The sequence below is a fragment of the Giraffa tippelskirchi genome, chromosome 13 (assembly GCF_054371585.1).
Source record: "Giraffa tippelskirchi isolate mGirTip1 chromosome 13, T2T-mGirTip1v1.2.pri, whole genome shotgun sequence".
Lineage (NCBI taxonomy): Eukaryota > Metazoa > Chordata > Mammalia > Artiodactyla > Giraffidae > Giraffa > Giraffa tippelskirchi.
Genome location: NC_137287.1, coordinates 105,063,040 through 105,079,441, shown reverse-complemented (window position 1 = coordinate 105,079,441; position 16,402 = coordinate 105,063,040). Strand labels below are relative to the sequence as shown.

Sequence of the window (16,402 nt, the reverse complement as noted above, 5' to 3'; positions counted from 1 at the left end):
CAGTTTCTGCTTTCACTACAACAGAGGGCTAATACTCTCTTCTCCACAAACAGCATATTCAATATTCTGAGACAACTATACAAAATTCACATTCTTCAAAATGCAGCCAGGCACTAAGCCAAAGTTCACACTCTCTGGTAACCATAAGCATAAATCAAAGCATGGAAGGCACCTCAAACAAGAGAGTGCTTTGAAGTCAAACTGCCTCAGGTTGAAATGCCAGCTGTCAGCCTCAGTGAGCTGCTGAGCCTCCCTGATAGGTTCATGTGAATGAGATAACATACATGGAAACACTTAGCACAACATTTAACATAGTGGACACCCCCAAAACCCAGCAGCTCTAATTATTATAAAGCAGCTTTAAAGTATCACTTTATGTCAACTAAATTATAAAATAATAAAATAATGACTATAGCAAATACTGGTTCATTTGGGGTTAAAACACTATCTCACACACAGCCTACAACTGTAAATTGTTATAGTGCTTCTGAAAAGTAACATGGCAACACACAGCAACAGCCATAATGTTGTTCCTGCCCTCTGACCCAGTAATTTCCTTCTGGAAATGTATTCAACAAGAGCAAAGGCCCCATGCCTGAAGATGGTAACTACAGCATTCTCTATCATAGAAAGGACTGAGCAACTGAAATAAAGACAGAGTTCCTGTCAGGGCCTCATCTAGAGTCTGACCACTGGGTCAAATCAATGCCATCACCTCTGTTGGCCTCCCAGCAAGTTAAGGCTGTGGCGATCACCTTGTTTTAAGATCCAGTAGGGCAAGCACTTCGATCAAGGTGAACTGGTGGCAGAGCAAGGGCCAAACCACATCTCCCTACTCAAAATCCAGGATTCTCTCTCCTTACTATTTTAGTTCCCCTCTTTACACTGAAAAGTATCTTAGCTGAGCATAAACCTCAGGAAGGAGGCTCTGCACAGACTCAAGCAGAAGGAATGGTGGGGTCAGGGAAGCTGCCTGGCACCTGCCTTGGCCTGGACATCACTAGCCTCACATACATGTGTAGACACATACACACCCATGCACTTGTGCCCACTGTGTCCCTGAGCTCTGCACCAGAGCCACCCCCTGCAGGCTGCTGGCCACAGCCAATCACCTCCCCAACAGGGCTGTGGTGTTTCCACATGTCACCTGAATTGGTCCCGTATTCCTTCCACTAGAGTGCCCTGTGAGCCTAGGACTGCCCCCTGAAAACCATCTGCCAAGGGAAAAGGGCTTGGCTTGCATGTAAGCAATTCTTAAGTCCACAGTTCTTCCAAAAACAGCAGACAAAACCACCAGGAAAATTCCTCCAGCCAAAGGATAAAGCAGGCTAAAGAAACACTGCAAAAAATTCGAAGGACAATGAAATGTGCCTCATTAAGAGCTGAAAAGCCATTCCACTTGTTACTTCTTTGATCCTGGTGTGAATGGTCAGAACGGCCTATGACGTCAAGAAATTCAACCTGCAGTCACATACAGGTGTCCCCAAGACCCTTTACTGAACATCTGCACCTTCTGCTGGTACTAAGCCATGCCTGCCAAGTAATTACCTCACAACAGCAACCCTGTAAAGTAGAAACGACCACTCCTTATCAGAGGAGGAAACAGGTTCAGAGAGGTAATGCAGGTTACCGGGTGGTAGATGGCAGAGAGTAGATTAAGCCAGGTGTGGAACTCCACAGTCATGGGCTGCCATGCTAACTGCTATGCCCCCCACTGAACAAACCAGGCGGGACCTTGCCACGGAGGTGCAGTCCAGTCTAGTAGGGAGTGTCAAGGGAACTGCAGGATCACAGAAGAGGGAACACAAATCCAATCATGTCATTCCTTTGCTTAAGAACCCTCAACCGCTCCCTCTGCCCGCAGGACAAAGCCTCTGAGTGGTTTAACAAGGCTTGGATTCTCGCCTTGAACCAGGTTCTGGAAGCCCAAGTTCGGATCCCTTTGCCACTGACCATAGAAGCACAGGGATGATACCCTGGGAGAGTCCTGTTGTACAAGTGGTCAGGGCCTGGCGTTGCTTCCTCCTGACTCTCTGGTGCTGAAACCGATTCAGACACACCCCAATCAATAAGTGATTCTCCAGCCTTCTCAGGCCAACGCCCCACACGTGATCCCTTCCCAGGTCCTCCTCAGCCGCCCTCACCACCCACGCATAGCCCAGCCTAGAACTTGTTCATCAGTTGAGATTCAACAGGTGTTCTGCGTGCCATCCGCCTCCTCATTTAGTCCTCCCGCAAAGTCCAAGGGCACAGATCAGACAGATGAGCCACTTGGTGGAGTGGCTCAACAGAGTCAGCCGGCTGGTGTGAGAGGAGCAGAGGGCTCAACCACTGGCCTGTGTGAACCCCCAGGCCCATGCTTCCCACATAGGCTCCGGACGATGGTAAGTGACATGGGGACAGTTCTTAAGAACAGTGAGATGACATCTGCCCTTCTTTTCAGTGTCCTGAGTACAGTAGGAGCCGTGATTTTATACAGTCAGCTGTGTTCTGACTTTCAAAACTGAATTTATTCTTTTCCTGTTAACATCACAGCATATTTAGAACTGCTTTAACTTTTTCTCTAATACATTTTCAATTGGCAGGGACTCCTTGTAAGCCAGTCTTCCATTTATCTGATCTGCACCCCACTGTTAAAATCCCCCAGGCAATAAATTATCTGGAAGCAAATACCCAAACATATGAGGGGGGTAAGCCAGAGACCCCCATGAATGAAATAATGTTTGTATTATGCATCTTTACAAGCCATCACCCAGCACAATGCCTGGTACACAGTATGCTTAATTATATTAAACTGAATCTCCAATTTCATCTATTTTAAGTTTTTCATATATTCTCCGCAGGGTTCCTCATGTAGGGTACACCCATATTTTATCTCCTGTGTACCTCTGATTCAACAGAGAAAAGATAACGTCTCATTGAAACAGTGGCTAAAACAGTCATCTGGCAGGATTCTTTCCCTGCATTTGTCCTGACCCATGAAACAGGAACTTTGGCAAGTGCTTGCCCTTCCCCTCTGTTCTTGCCAAGAGGTGTGCCCTGAAAGGAGGAAAAGGTTCTGAGCTAGAAGCCTGGCCCTCTAGGGCTCCCCCTCCAACCTGCAGGGTTTGCTTGGTCTCTTCGTCTCTTTGCACAGAAATCTCCAGAATGGTTTCTGGCAGAGACAGTCCAGATTACCCCAATCTAACTCCTGTTCTATTTCTCAACTAGTTGAGAATCCTAAAAAGAAAGGGTATGTGATTAATTTCCCCCTCCATACATGGTTCACCAGTAGAGTAACCTTGAAATGAGACATGGGGCCAGCCTTTGGGCTGCAAGAATATGTGTAAACATAAATATTCACAGCACTTGACCCAGCCCTCCTTCACCATCTGTCCCATGTCTAAACGTGTGGCGCGGTGGTGAAGTATAACTCAGGGCAAAATAAATGAGTAATGTGCCATTCTTCCTGCACACCGTTCCACTTCAAGTAAACATTCTCCACTTCAATCTTATTGCTGACCACAAAAATTTGCTTCTATATATAGCCAAAGCCTAAAGGGTCAGACTCAATGTTTTACATGTGTCTTGCCTTACTTGGAGAAGGGAAAGGCTACCCATTCCAGTATTCTAGCCTAGAGAATTCCATGGACTGTAAAGTCCATGGAGTTGCAAAGAGTCGGACACAACTGAGCCACTTTCACTTTGACTTTCATGAATGATTAAGAGAATACACACAAAACAGGCTGCCAAGGTTGAAATCTTAGTTCGGCTTCTCTAGTTATATGACACCAGGCAAGACTCAGTATTTCTGCCTGTACGTTTACTCATCTGAAAAATGGAGAAAACTGTCTACTTCATCAGGTTTGTCTGGAGAATTAAGTGAATTTTCACGTAACAGAATGCCCAAAACATGGCTTGGCATGTAGAATACACAGTATATATGCTTTTACATTATGTGTGCCATGCTGCTCTGTCCTGGTAGTCAAGACCTCTCAAGCACTTGTATGACATTAAAAAATTAATAAACAGCATGTGTATATGTTTGGAGAAGGAAATGGCAACCCACTCCAGTATTCTTGCCTAGAGAATCCCGTGGACAGAGGAACCTGGTGGGCTGCTGTCCATAGGGTCGCACAGAGTTGGACACAACTGAAGCGACAGCATGCGTGCATGCATGCCTTACTTATACTTCTCCAAATTCCTGAGTTAAAAAAACAAGTACTGAGTTCTCATTACAAGGTTTTAAAAAACGTAATCATGTGAGGTGATGCATGTTAACTAAGTGTATTTGATAATTATTTCACAATATACATATATATTAAATCATTAGGTTGTGCACCTAATAATAACATAATCCTATATGTCAATTATATCTCAATAAAACTGGGATAAAATGGGAAAAAAAGATAAAAACAAGTACGGGGAGTTAACAAGGTTAACATCCAAACCAAATATTCAAAGAAGAGATGTCCAAATAAACCCCTTTTCTGCCAAAGAGCCCCCACCCCATGTCATTCATAAACACGATGCTTTAACGACTGAAATATAACCCAGGCCAACAGAAGTTTAAAAGGCTGCTTTTAGCTGGAAAAAAATAGTCCTTGGAATCTCCATATTTAATTATGCCTTTGCTGGTTCCAAGAGAGTAATTACAGCAGCAATTACAGAATCTAATAACCAGCTTTATTGGCTCTGAAAGCTGAAGCAAAAACAACTCCAACCATGTTGAAATAAACATTGGTCTCCAGACAGTTGCTTCATTAGACACTCTAAAGACAGCTATTTGAAGAAAAAATACAAAAGAGATACCCAAAGAAGCAGAGATCAGTGGAAAAGACATTCACCCAGGACAAGAAACTCCTTCTGCAAGGTATCTGTTAGTGACCGGACAGAAACCATCTTCAAAAAACACATCAGTTCAATACAACTACCAGGTGGAATGCTCCTTTCTCCTCAGCAAAGGCAGACATGACTTCTCTTTGAAGAGTTGCCGAGGAGGGAAAGTTTGCCTGCCCTGATCTGGGGGCATTCAGAATAGGGGCCACTAGCCCAGGGTATCTCAACAGATGCTAAGATGTCATAACTGTATACTAATGACTGAGATTAGTACACTGAGATTCAGGCACTGGGGAGAAGGAAGGTGCGGTGATATCCTCTCACTGAATGAATGATGATGTTCAGAGTCCTTTCAAAGACTCAAGATTCTACAACTGAATTCATGCAGCAGAAGGTCCAAGAGCTGGGAGAGGAGGAGAGGGCTGGTCCTTTCCCACTCTCAGCATGAACTACATAGAAAACACAGAGAACACGTAGCCACACGCGTAATGCTAAGTGAGAATCCTGAAGAACCCTCAGCAGCTCGGTCATGGCAGGGCTACTGGTGGGCAGGGAGCTGGTGAAGCCGCAGAAGCCCTGCTTTGCCCACCTCCAGCAATTAGTCAGATGCTTGCTCCCTGCTCTTTTTGCCCATGAGTAAACCTCATATGTTCAAGGTACCCTCAGCCAAGAGAAGCACACCCGGCCCTCAAGCCACTAGTTGCTTTGCTGGGGCTGCCTGTCATCTGCCCTGTGTATGTGGGCAAGAAAAGACTCAAGTCAAAACTACAAAGTTCACAAATGTCAAAGAAACCATCCTCCTGGAGGGATGGTTATTTGTACGCATCCTTGTACCACATGGCACTGGATGTCCCACCAAATCCTGACCAAAGAAGAGTTACAATCTTGGCATCAAAGGCTGAGGGGGCCTGAAGGACTCTCAGAGACCTTAAAGTCCAACCTATTTCATTAGAAACTGAGAAAAAATGATGCCCAGAAAAGGTGACACAGCCTGCCAGGATGCCACAGTGAGTTAGAGGAAGAATCAGGACTAGAACCCAGGTCTGCAGCCCAGGGCTCTTTCCACCACCTCAACTCTGTTATCTCCAAAGTAAGTCATTATAAATAAACCAACAGTTCACTTTCCTTTAGAAAAACAGTCTCCTAATGCTCTTTTAGCCAATCTCAAACTCTGCCTTTTGCAAACTCCATTAAAAGCTCACGCTAATGCATAAAAGAACCAGGAAGCTACCCAATATGCTTTCCTAAGTCCCCAGATGGAAGAAAAAGAAAAACGAATGGAAAAGAGGTGCTGGTCTGCCTTGTTTCAGAGGACATTCCCTAGAACAGGTGCCCGCAGCTTCAGAAGGCAGGGGTAGGCTGGGCTCTCGGTTCTCTACTCTGTATAAAGGTGGCAGGAACCTACAGAAAGGGCTTCCAAACCAAAATGCACCTTTAAGCCCAGACAGTTGGTCTTGTGCTCACCTTTACCCAGTGTCCCAGGCTCACCTGCAGAAGAGAGGGCCTCATCCTACCACAGCCTTGGAACGTGGTCCCTGATGTGCTGTGTTTACCCCCCGCAGCTGGAGCGTTCAGGCTGGAGGTGCAGACGGCACTTTTCAGAGCAGCCTCCTTCTCTGTGATCTATCTCCCAGTTCCCCTAATTTGCTCTCCGTGGCCTGGAGCTAATGCACTCCATTTAGCGATGGTAAAATAAGTACTTGTGTATGAACAGGAAAGCAGAGTCTGAAACCCTGCTGACTTCATCAGCAAACACACAGGGAGTACAGCACTCCCTGTGAGGGAAAATGCTAGAGAGAAAGAAAAAAAAGCCCCTTATCTGTTAACACTGGACAAAGCTGAAAGAAATAAGCCCCCACTCAGTTAACAATCTAACAGAATGACAAACTGCTCCAAAATCATTTAAACAACACACAGGATGTATGTTCTGTAAAAGGAAGGTGAAGGCAAGATAAGACAAGTTCACATAAGCCCAGGAAATGCAAGGTCACATCAAATTACAGTGGTCACTAAGGGAGTCCCAGTTGTCCAGCTGTGAGTTTCAGCTCCACTATCAGGTAAACCCTAAGCAAATCACTTAATCTCATTAATCCTCAGATAATAATAAACTCACCTCACAGTTACTGTGAGGATGAAAATGAGACACGTATGTGGAGCTCCTGGCACTGGGCCAGACATGTGTACCTGTTTAGTCCATGTTGGTCACTGGCATTACTAACTGCAGGACTTCTCAGAACCTATTTTAGTAGAAAAAGAACCAATACCATTATGATTCCCTGCCCTCCGCCCCAAAAACAGCTTGGGAAAAAAACAGTTTCAAGCCACCTTGATGATGTAGCCAACACAAGCATCAACAACCTTGGTTGACTTGTACCAGCACCGAGGCACAGAGGAAAGAGCACAGGGCTTGGTGTCAGAATTCTGGCTGTGGGTAAGTTATTTCACCTCTTTATCAAACATTAATAAACAGGAGCAATATGGCTACCCCAAGGACAGGTTAAGAAAGATAAATCCCTTTGAAACTACTCGAGCGACTTCCCTGGTGGTCCAGTGGCTAAGACTCCTTGCTCCCCACACAGGGGTCTGGATTCAATCCCTGGTCAGGGAACTAGACCCCACATGTGACAACTAAGAGTTTGTGTGGTGTAACAAAGATCGAAGATTCCCCGTGCTGCAACTAAGACCTGGTGCAAATAAATAAACATTTTTTTAAAAAAGAAAATGCTTGACAAACGTGAGCATCCTCTCCATCTTGCCCATTTTTTCCTCACCAGCCCCCCTCTCTCCTTGCCTGCGTCCTAAATTCTCTCTGAGGAGCTCTGTATCTTCTTGTCCTTCCCCTAGCCCAGCATGTCTCCTCGAGAAAGAGTATACATTCAGCTGTGGCCCAGTGGAGAGAGATACATAACAGCAGCTAACACTTATGAGAGGTTTCTTGGCTGCCGGGCACCATGGCTTGTGCTTTATGTGTTCACTGGCCTCCCCCACAAAAACCCTATGCTATGTGGTACGTACAGTAGTGTCCCATCTCAAGATCAGGAAATTGAGGCTCAAAGAGTTTATCGCCTGCTGGAGTCATAGTTAAGCAGTGGCAAGCATGGGATAAGTGCCAGGCAGCCTATCTGCAGAGGGCATGTTTTTACTCCACGGAGGAAAAGTCTACCCTGCTCCAGCTGGCCTGCTCCTGCCTGAGTCTGGGGATCTGAGCGCCTCTGTGCCTCCCCACCCAACTGAGGCTCCAAGCCAGCAGTCTGGCACCAAGGGGTGGCTCAGTCTGCCCAGAAACTCTTGACTAATTGGTAATCCATCCAAGCAGGCAGTAAAAGCCTCTGCCTAAAAAAAAAAAAAAATTTCCAGTGGATTTTAAATTGGCTAGACATACACGTGATAAAACCCAACCATTTAATTGGCCCCTCTGTGTTTAGGATGACAGTTCTACATAGTTAGGGAGTTTGTAGTGAGGGCTTTTTTCTGTTTGAAAGAATACACGCCTTCTTTCCTGTGCCTGCCCTATCTCTTCGCTAGATCACAAGGTTCTCAAGGGTAGAATCTGCGTCTCTGAGGCCCTAACAGCACTGAGATAAGAGGAGTAGGGGGCACTCCAAAATGCCCAGTCATTTCTTCTGAGGACAGTGGGCTGAGCCCTCTGTCTTCTCACTCTGTAATGTAATGTAATATAACAGCTTCCAGATCTTCTCCAAGACCTAAAATGACCTTCCCTCTTTTTCTAGAAGACCCAGAGGCCACAGCTACAAGAACTTGGTAAGGCTTCTCAAATTCTTGTCACTTGCCCACTTTTTTTGTCCCTGTGTTAACTAATCCCCATTGGAATGCCTAGAACTTTAAAATCAAAGGGTCCAGGACTTGTCTGGCAGTCATTAAGACTCTGTGCTTCCATTGTAATCCCTGGTTGAGGTCAATCCCTGGTTGGGGAACTAAGATCCCGCATGCCATGTGGCATGGCTGAAAAAACATACACACACACACACACAAAACCCAAAGGGTCTGGGGCTTGTTTAAGGGAGAGTGAGCCCAGGACCTCCCTGTGACTACATAAGGATGTGACAGAGAACCAGAGTGAACAGCAGATTATTCCAGAGTGGGCCAGTCTGAGTGGCCAGGGCCATAGGAGGAAAAGGAAATGGCCAAGGGGACTCGGGCTCACTCGGGGGAACAGTGCAAAGGCCTGTGTGGGTGTGTCCTCTTGTTCCCGAAAGGACAGATGATGGCTTCCCTTGGCTCTGCTGAAGCTGCGTTCAACTCAGGAAGGAAGAAGAGATGTTTCACTTCCCACAAACAGCAGGCATCCAGGAATTACCTCCTTGTGATAAGGGAACTCAAGGCCAGGCTGGGGCACTAGGATCCCAGGAAGGAAAGTTATCTGCCCTTGGTTACTGAGGGCCACAGTCAGATAACCTATGTTCTGGGATTTAAGGCAAGACTCTTTCCTATATGGCACCAGGTCACAGAACTTCCTTTAAACAACTATCAGAGGCTAAAATTGCACACACATGCAGACCACAGATTTGTCTTAGTTGTACCACGTCTTAATGCGTAAATCTGATTTGAATGCACATTTCACATAAAAATCCCGATTTCTGGCGTCCTTTTGAAAATGTAGATTATCTGGCAACACTGAGCCCACACTGCTGTCTGGCAACAATCGAGTGGAGCCAAGCAGCAGCGGTCCTTTTAGAAGGGGCACATACTGACTGACCTCAGAACCCACCACGGCCCACCACCTTACACCTGACCACCCCATAACATCTTAGTTCTGGAGGACAATCCGTTGCCTTTGGCCAGGTGGCACTAGTGGTAAAGAATCCACCTGCCAATGCAGGAGATACAGGAGACGTGCATTTGATCCCTGAGTCAGGAAGACCCCCTGGAGGAGGGCAACCCACTCCAGTATTCTTGCCTGGATAATCCCATGGACAGAGGAGGCTGGAGGGCTTCAGTTCACGGGATCACAAAGAGTCGGACACAACTGAGTGACTGACCATGCACAATTTGAAGACAGGCAACGGAAGTCGCAAAGGTTCAAAATTGCTCAAGGTCACATGGTAAGAGGTAACAGGAAAGGAAGAACCCAACCCAGGTGCCCTACCTCTAGATCATGCCCCTGTCAACTCTCCTAGGGAGACTCCTAACTAGGCACAACTGCAACATGGGTCCTGTGATCTAACTCTGCCAAGACCAAGTTATGTCACTTAGCAAGGACCTTCCTTTTTTAGGGCCTCAGACTCCTCATCAAGGATATGAGAAGAATGGATCGGTTCCCTCCTAAGGTCTTCCTTCAGCTCTAACAATATATGAGCCTATATAGTCCTAAGATTTCTGGTAACTGTTAGAAACAAATCCAGGTTTTTTTCCGATTGACCCTGTGGGATCTTGAAAATGTCAGTCAGTTTAGTCGCTCAGTCATGTCTGACTCTTGCGATCCCATTGACTGCAGCATGCCAGGCTTCCCTGTCCATCACCAACTCATGGAGCTTGCTCAAACTCATGTCCATCAAGTCGGTGATGCCATCTAACCATCTCATCCTCTGTTATTCCCTTCTCCTCCTGCCTTCAATCTTTCCCAGCATCAGGGTCTTTGCAAATTGAGTCAGTTCTTCGCATCAGGTGGCCAAAGTACTGGAGTTTCAGCTTCAGCATCAGTCCTTCCAATGAATATTCAGGACTAATTTCCTTTAGGATGGACTGGTTGGATCTCCTTGCAGTCCAAGGGACTCTCAAGAGTCTTCTCCGACACCCCAGTTCAAAAGCATCATTTCTTCGGTGCTCAGCTTTCTTTATAGTCTAACTCTCACATCCATACATGACTGCTGGAAAAACCAGAGCTTTGACTAGATGGACTTTTGTCGGCAAAGTAATGTCTATGCTTTTTAATATGCTGTCTAGGTGGGTCATAGCTTTTCTTCCAAGGAGTTAAGTGTCTTTTAATTTCATGGCTGCAGTCACCATCTGCAGTGATTCTGGAGCCCAAGAAAATAAAGTCTGTCACTGTTTCCATGTTTTCCCATCTATTTGCCATGAAGTGATGGGACCGGTTGCCATGATCTTAGTTTTTCAAATGTTGAGTTTTAAGCCAGCCTTTTCACTTTCCTTTTTCATTTTCATCAAGAGGCTCTAGTTCCTCTTCTCTTTCTGCCATAAGGGTGGTGTTATCTGCATATCTGAGGTTGTAGATATTTCTCCCAGCAATCTTCTTTTTAATTAAATCTATTTATTTTTTAATTGAAGGATAAATGCTTTACAGAATTTTGTTGTTTTCTGTCAAATGTCAACATGAATCAGCCATAGGTGTACATATGTCCCCTCCTTCTTGAACCTCCCTCCCCATCACCCCGCAATCTTGATTCCAGCTTGGGATTCATCCAGCTCGTTGCATGATGTACTCTGCATATAAGTTAGATAAGCAGGGTGACAATATACAGTCTTGATGTACTTCCTTTCCCAATTTTGAACCAGTCTGTTGTTCCATGTCCAGTTCTAACTGTTGCTTCTTGACCTGCATACCATTTTCTCAGGAGGCAGGTCAGGTGGTCTGGTATTCCCATCTCTTTAAGAATTTTCCACAGTTTGTTGTGATCCTCACAGTCTAAGGCTTTAGTGTAGTCAATGAAGCAGAAGTAGATGCTTTTCTGGAATTCTCTTGCTTTTTCTATGATCAAAGGGATGTTGGCAATTTGATCTCTGGTTCCTCTGCCTTTTCTAAATCCACCTTGTACATCTGGAATTTCTCAGTTCATGTACTGTTGAAGCCTAGCTTGAAGAATTTTGAGCATAACCTTGCTAGCATATGAAATGAGTGCAGTTGTATGGTAGTTTGAACAGTCTTTTGGCACTGCCTTTCTTTGGGACTGGAAACTAAATAACTATTGCTAAATAACCCATGGGTCAAAAAAGAAATAAAACAAGAAATTTACAAAGTATTCTGAACTGAATGAAAATGAAAACACAACATATCAAGATTCATGGGATGCCATGAAAGCAGTTCTTAGGGGAAATTTTATAGCACTAAATGCCTATGTCAGAAAAGAAGAAAGACCTCAAATCAGTGACCTCAGCTTCAACCTTAAGAAATCAGAAACAGAAGAACAACTAAAAATCCAAAGAAAGTAGAAAAAAAGAGAATGAGAATCAAAGTGAAAATCACTAAAACAGAAAATAGATGTTAACTAGACTAGTATTTGCTGCATGCTGTGCTAAGTCGCTCAGTCATGTTGGACTCTTTGTGACCCTGTGGACTGTAGCCCGCCAGGCTCCTCTGTGCACAGGATTCTCCAGGCAAGAATGCTGGAGTGGGTTATCATGACCTCCTCCAGGGGATCTTCCCAACTCAGGGATTAAACTCGCTTCTCTTAGGTCTCCTGCGTTGGCAGGCAGGTTCGTTACCACTAGCACCACCTGGGACGACTTGGCATAGTGATTATTTATTGGGTCACCACTTATTATGGTGATTATATATACACATCAATCAGTATGCTGTACACCTAAAACTAATGCAATGTTATATGCCAATTACATCTCAATTAAAAATTAAATAAATAAAACAGAAACACTAGATTTCAATGAAAAAAAACTTGGCTCTTTGAGATGAATAAAACTGAACTTCTAGCCAGACTGACTAGGGAAAAAAAAGTTACCAACATCAGGAGTGACAGGTGTAACATCATTATAGATTCCACAGATATTAAAAGGAAAAGAAGGGAATATGAACAAATTCACGCCAATAATTTTGACAGCTCAGAATGACAAATACCTTGCACAACCCAAATCTACGCTCTTTCTACTAAGCCAGGAATTACACTTTGTAAATGACACTCTGCTCTGAAAGCAGGGACAAAAATGATACAGCCGCAAGGCTGAGGGCACTCACAAACCAACAGACAGATGGACAATGTGATATGATAAGAAATAAGCACGTGGCACTGTGGGAGCCCCAGGGAGGAGAACCCAACCTTTGGGGTTATTGCATTTTAAAGAATGATAAGAGATAGCCAAGCCAGGCAAGAGGAAGGGAGGTAAGAGATATAAGAGATATCCCAGCCAGGCAAGAGGAAGGGAGGGCCAGAGAGAATGAGGGAGGGAGGAAGAGAAACACCCATGAAAGAAACTGAAGAACAGGCTTTATGTCTTATTAAGGAATTGCTGGACTTTATCCCAGAGTTAGAGGAAAGCCATTGAAAGATTCAAAGCAGACCAGGAACGTGATCAGATTTACATTTCAGAGAGACCAGCCCTTGCTGCTGGGGGAAAAAGGACTAGCAATCCACTATAATAATGTAGAGGGTTTGGATTTCAGGGCCTGAACAAAGGCCACAGCTGAGGGACTGACTAGGAGAGGATGAACTTGAGAGATGCCAGGAGGGAAGACTCCATGGGCCTATATCACCTGTTTGAATGTACAGGGGAAGGACTTGGAGAAGGAATCAGGAACGACTTTCATGCTCCTAGCAGGGATAATCAGGTGACTCAGATACCATTTCTCAGGGAATCTAGTGACTCAAGGAAGAGAAGATGAGGCAAGAAGGGAAAGATCATTCTCAGTAGGTCTTTCTGCAGAGATATGAACTTAAATTCAAATTAACACCTGAAATTTGAATAACATTCTCTAAATCTATATGATGACGAGAAAACAGTTCAGGGACTTCTGGGTGGGTCAAATCTAAGTCATTTCTTACAAAATTGTAAAGAGCACAGGATCCCAAGGTAACCTGAATTGCTACCATTTGTGCATATGTGTCAGGAAAATTATAAATACAGGTATATGCTTGTAATTTGCCCAGACCATTTCTGGGCTTTTTTTAAATAGGTTGCCTCATGGAGGGGCACTGCATGGCTGGGGCAGAGGATGCACTTTAAAAACTATGTACCATTTACATGACTATCTAATCAAAATAAACAAAAAGAAGTAACTTAAATAAAATGGCTAGTTTCCTCCTCACCCACAGATGTGGAAAGGCAGTTATATTTAAAAATAGTAGACACTTACTAAGAACAACTTCATGATGCCCCGCACTGCCACTGTGGTCTGGTCCAGTCAGTGGAGTGAAGGCACCCACCGTGGAGCTCCTCCCAGTATCTACCAGGTCCAGGTGGGCTTACTCAGGTGGACCAGGTTCTTGGCTCAGACAGAAGGGAAGCAGAGCCTGCCCTTGGTTTCCTTTCCCAGGCTGGAATGAAATGTTTGTTTTCCAGCTGGCTTTTCTTCCTCTGCTTCCAGCTGAACCCATGCCAACAAGAGCCCCTTCTGCTGGAGCAAGCATGATGGCACCCTGGCAACTGAGATGACAACAGAAGGCTGGGGGCTGGGGGCTTTAGTGGGGAAGTGAGCAGGGTGTGTACAAAGGGAGGGAATACCAACAGAATAACACTTTTCAGGGTTTCTCCCAAGTAACAGAGAACACCGAACCAGCTTTTTCTCCTTTTAGAATCAGAGGCACATGAGAGGGTCATAAAGACAAACCACCTTTCTTACCCAAATGGCAGCAAGGGATGGAGGGCAAGGGGAGCCACAGGAAGCCGATGCCTTTCTGGAAAAAGACAATATCAGGGGCACAGAACCTCAGAGTCCTGGAACCCTATGAAACTATCCCCATTTTTATGCTGCCTATAATTTTTTTGGGGGCGGGGGGCTGCGTTGGATCTTCATTGTGGCACACAGGCTCTTCCTCATGACATGCAGGCCTTCTCTAGTTGCGGCACACAGGCTTAGGCCTGTGGGATCTCAGTTCTCCAAGCAGGGATCGAACCCAAGCCCCCTGCACTGGAGGGCGGATTCTCAACCACTGAACCACCAAGGAAGTCCCTCACACTGCCTGTTATTCAACTAGAATGTGAACTCCTGGGAGGAGGGACTGTCTCTCTCCACCTCAGTATCCTTGGTACATAGTAGGTGCTCAGTGAGGGATCGATGGCTGGACAAACACACTCTTGGGGAATAAATCCAACCTTGTTTGCACAGAAGTGGAAACTAAGGCCAAGGGAGATTTAGGCACAGAGTAAGTGCTTAGTAAACCCCTACTGAACCCAAGCCTGGTGCAGGGGTGGGCCTAGGACCAGAACCCAGGTCTTCAGTCCACCACAAGCCCTACTGGGGCTGGGATGAGCACCAGCAGTGAGCTCTACCAGGGACAGTGAGAAAAGTGCAGGCCCGCTTATTTTCCTAAGGACCAACCCCCTCAAACTCCAAGCCTTTGCAAACAGATCGTGCATCCCTGGCCATAGGCGTGTAGTAGGTTTGTGATGCAAGCTGGGCTGCAGAACAGCCCCTGCCTCCAAAACAGAGATTGATCTAGTCATGAGCACATGACCCAAGCAGTCAATCAGATTCCTTCTCCAAAATCTGCTAAGAGATTCCAAAGGAGAGAAACAAGGGTAGAATGCGGTAGAGATTCTTTTACACCCAGGATCCAAAGAGATAAGCCAGAGCAACCTTCAGCCATGGCCCAGATTCATGGAAAATCAGTCAGTAAATCAATAATCAGCAGAAAGAGACCAGCTCCACCCTGCCCTTCCCCACAGTCATGACTCAACAAGTTCCCCCTCACCAGCAACTAAAAATAGACTGGCCCATTCAAGAAATGAAGTAGAACAGAAAAAAAGCAGGGGAGAGAAGCTGGAGCAGGGATTCTCAACCTGGATTCCAGAATCCCTAACACAACATGCAAAATTTCCCATGCATATTGTATGCACAGTTTTCTGAGGCACTTACTAGATTTTTGAAAGAACCCATGACTCCCAAAGAGTTAAATATGAGGGAGCTACAGCAAAACGAGATAGATATTCCCAAAGCAGAACCCCTCGTCCACCAAGTTCTGTAGGTCAACTTCCTTACTATTTCATCTCCCAGCCCTGCTGCCCCGAATTTCCTCCATGCCTTTACTACTGTAATAGCCTCTGCACAGATCTTATTGCCTCCACAAAGATAACAACAGAACTGACATTTTCTTCTAGCTCTCCTCTGCCCTCAGTGTATGTGTGTGTGTATGTGTGTGTGTGTGTGTGTGTGTGTGTGTGTGTGTGTGTGTGTGTGAAAGAGAGAACTAGGTTATCATAAGTTTCAGTAGTGTGACTATATATACATCCTGGCTTTCCTGGGACAGTCCTAGTTTATATTTGTTGTACCAGAGTAAATATTAATGGCATCCCCTTCCACTCTTGTAAGTGTTCTGTTTGGACGATAGAAGGTCACCCTACTTTCCAGGATGAGAACCTCCCTCTTATCTTTTCTTTCAGTCACAGATCCTGTCCTATGGTGGGGAGATGCATATAGTGAAGGTTCTGAGGATCTCAGGGCAAAAGGGAAGTGGAGGTGAAGTGCATCTCAAGAAGACAGGGCCATTTCTTCCCCTACATGCACCCTGCCAGCCACCTGGGTCACAGGGATATGGTTGGAGTTTGATTAAAGACCTGTCTCCTGCCTCTTATTTCTACACTCACTCTCCCTAACTAAGAAGCTAGTTGGTCAGCAACCCCCAACTCCTCTCCCATGGTCACTTGCCACCTCTCCCAATTCTGGCCGACCTGAGCCAAGGCCAGAACACAGAAGGCAACTTCAGCTTCTCCCTCCTGA

The 16,402-nt window shown here is 45.4% G+C and overlaps 1 protein-coding gene across 1 annotated transcript in view; it reads right to left on the bottom strand.

Moving 5' to 3' along the window:
• Positions 1 to 16,402, bottom strand: part of CHMP4B (charged multivesicular body protein 4B) — a 46,292-nt gene that overhangs the window by 5,440 nt on the left and 24,450 nt on the right. The window lies entirely within an intron of this gene.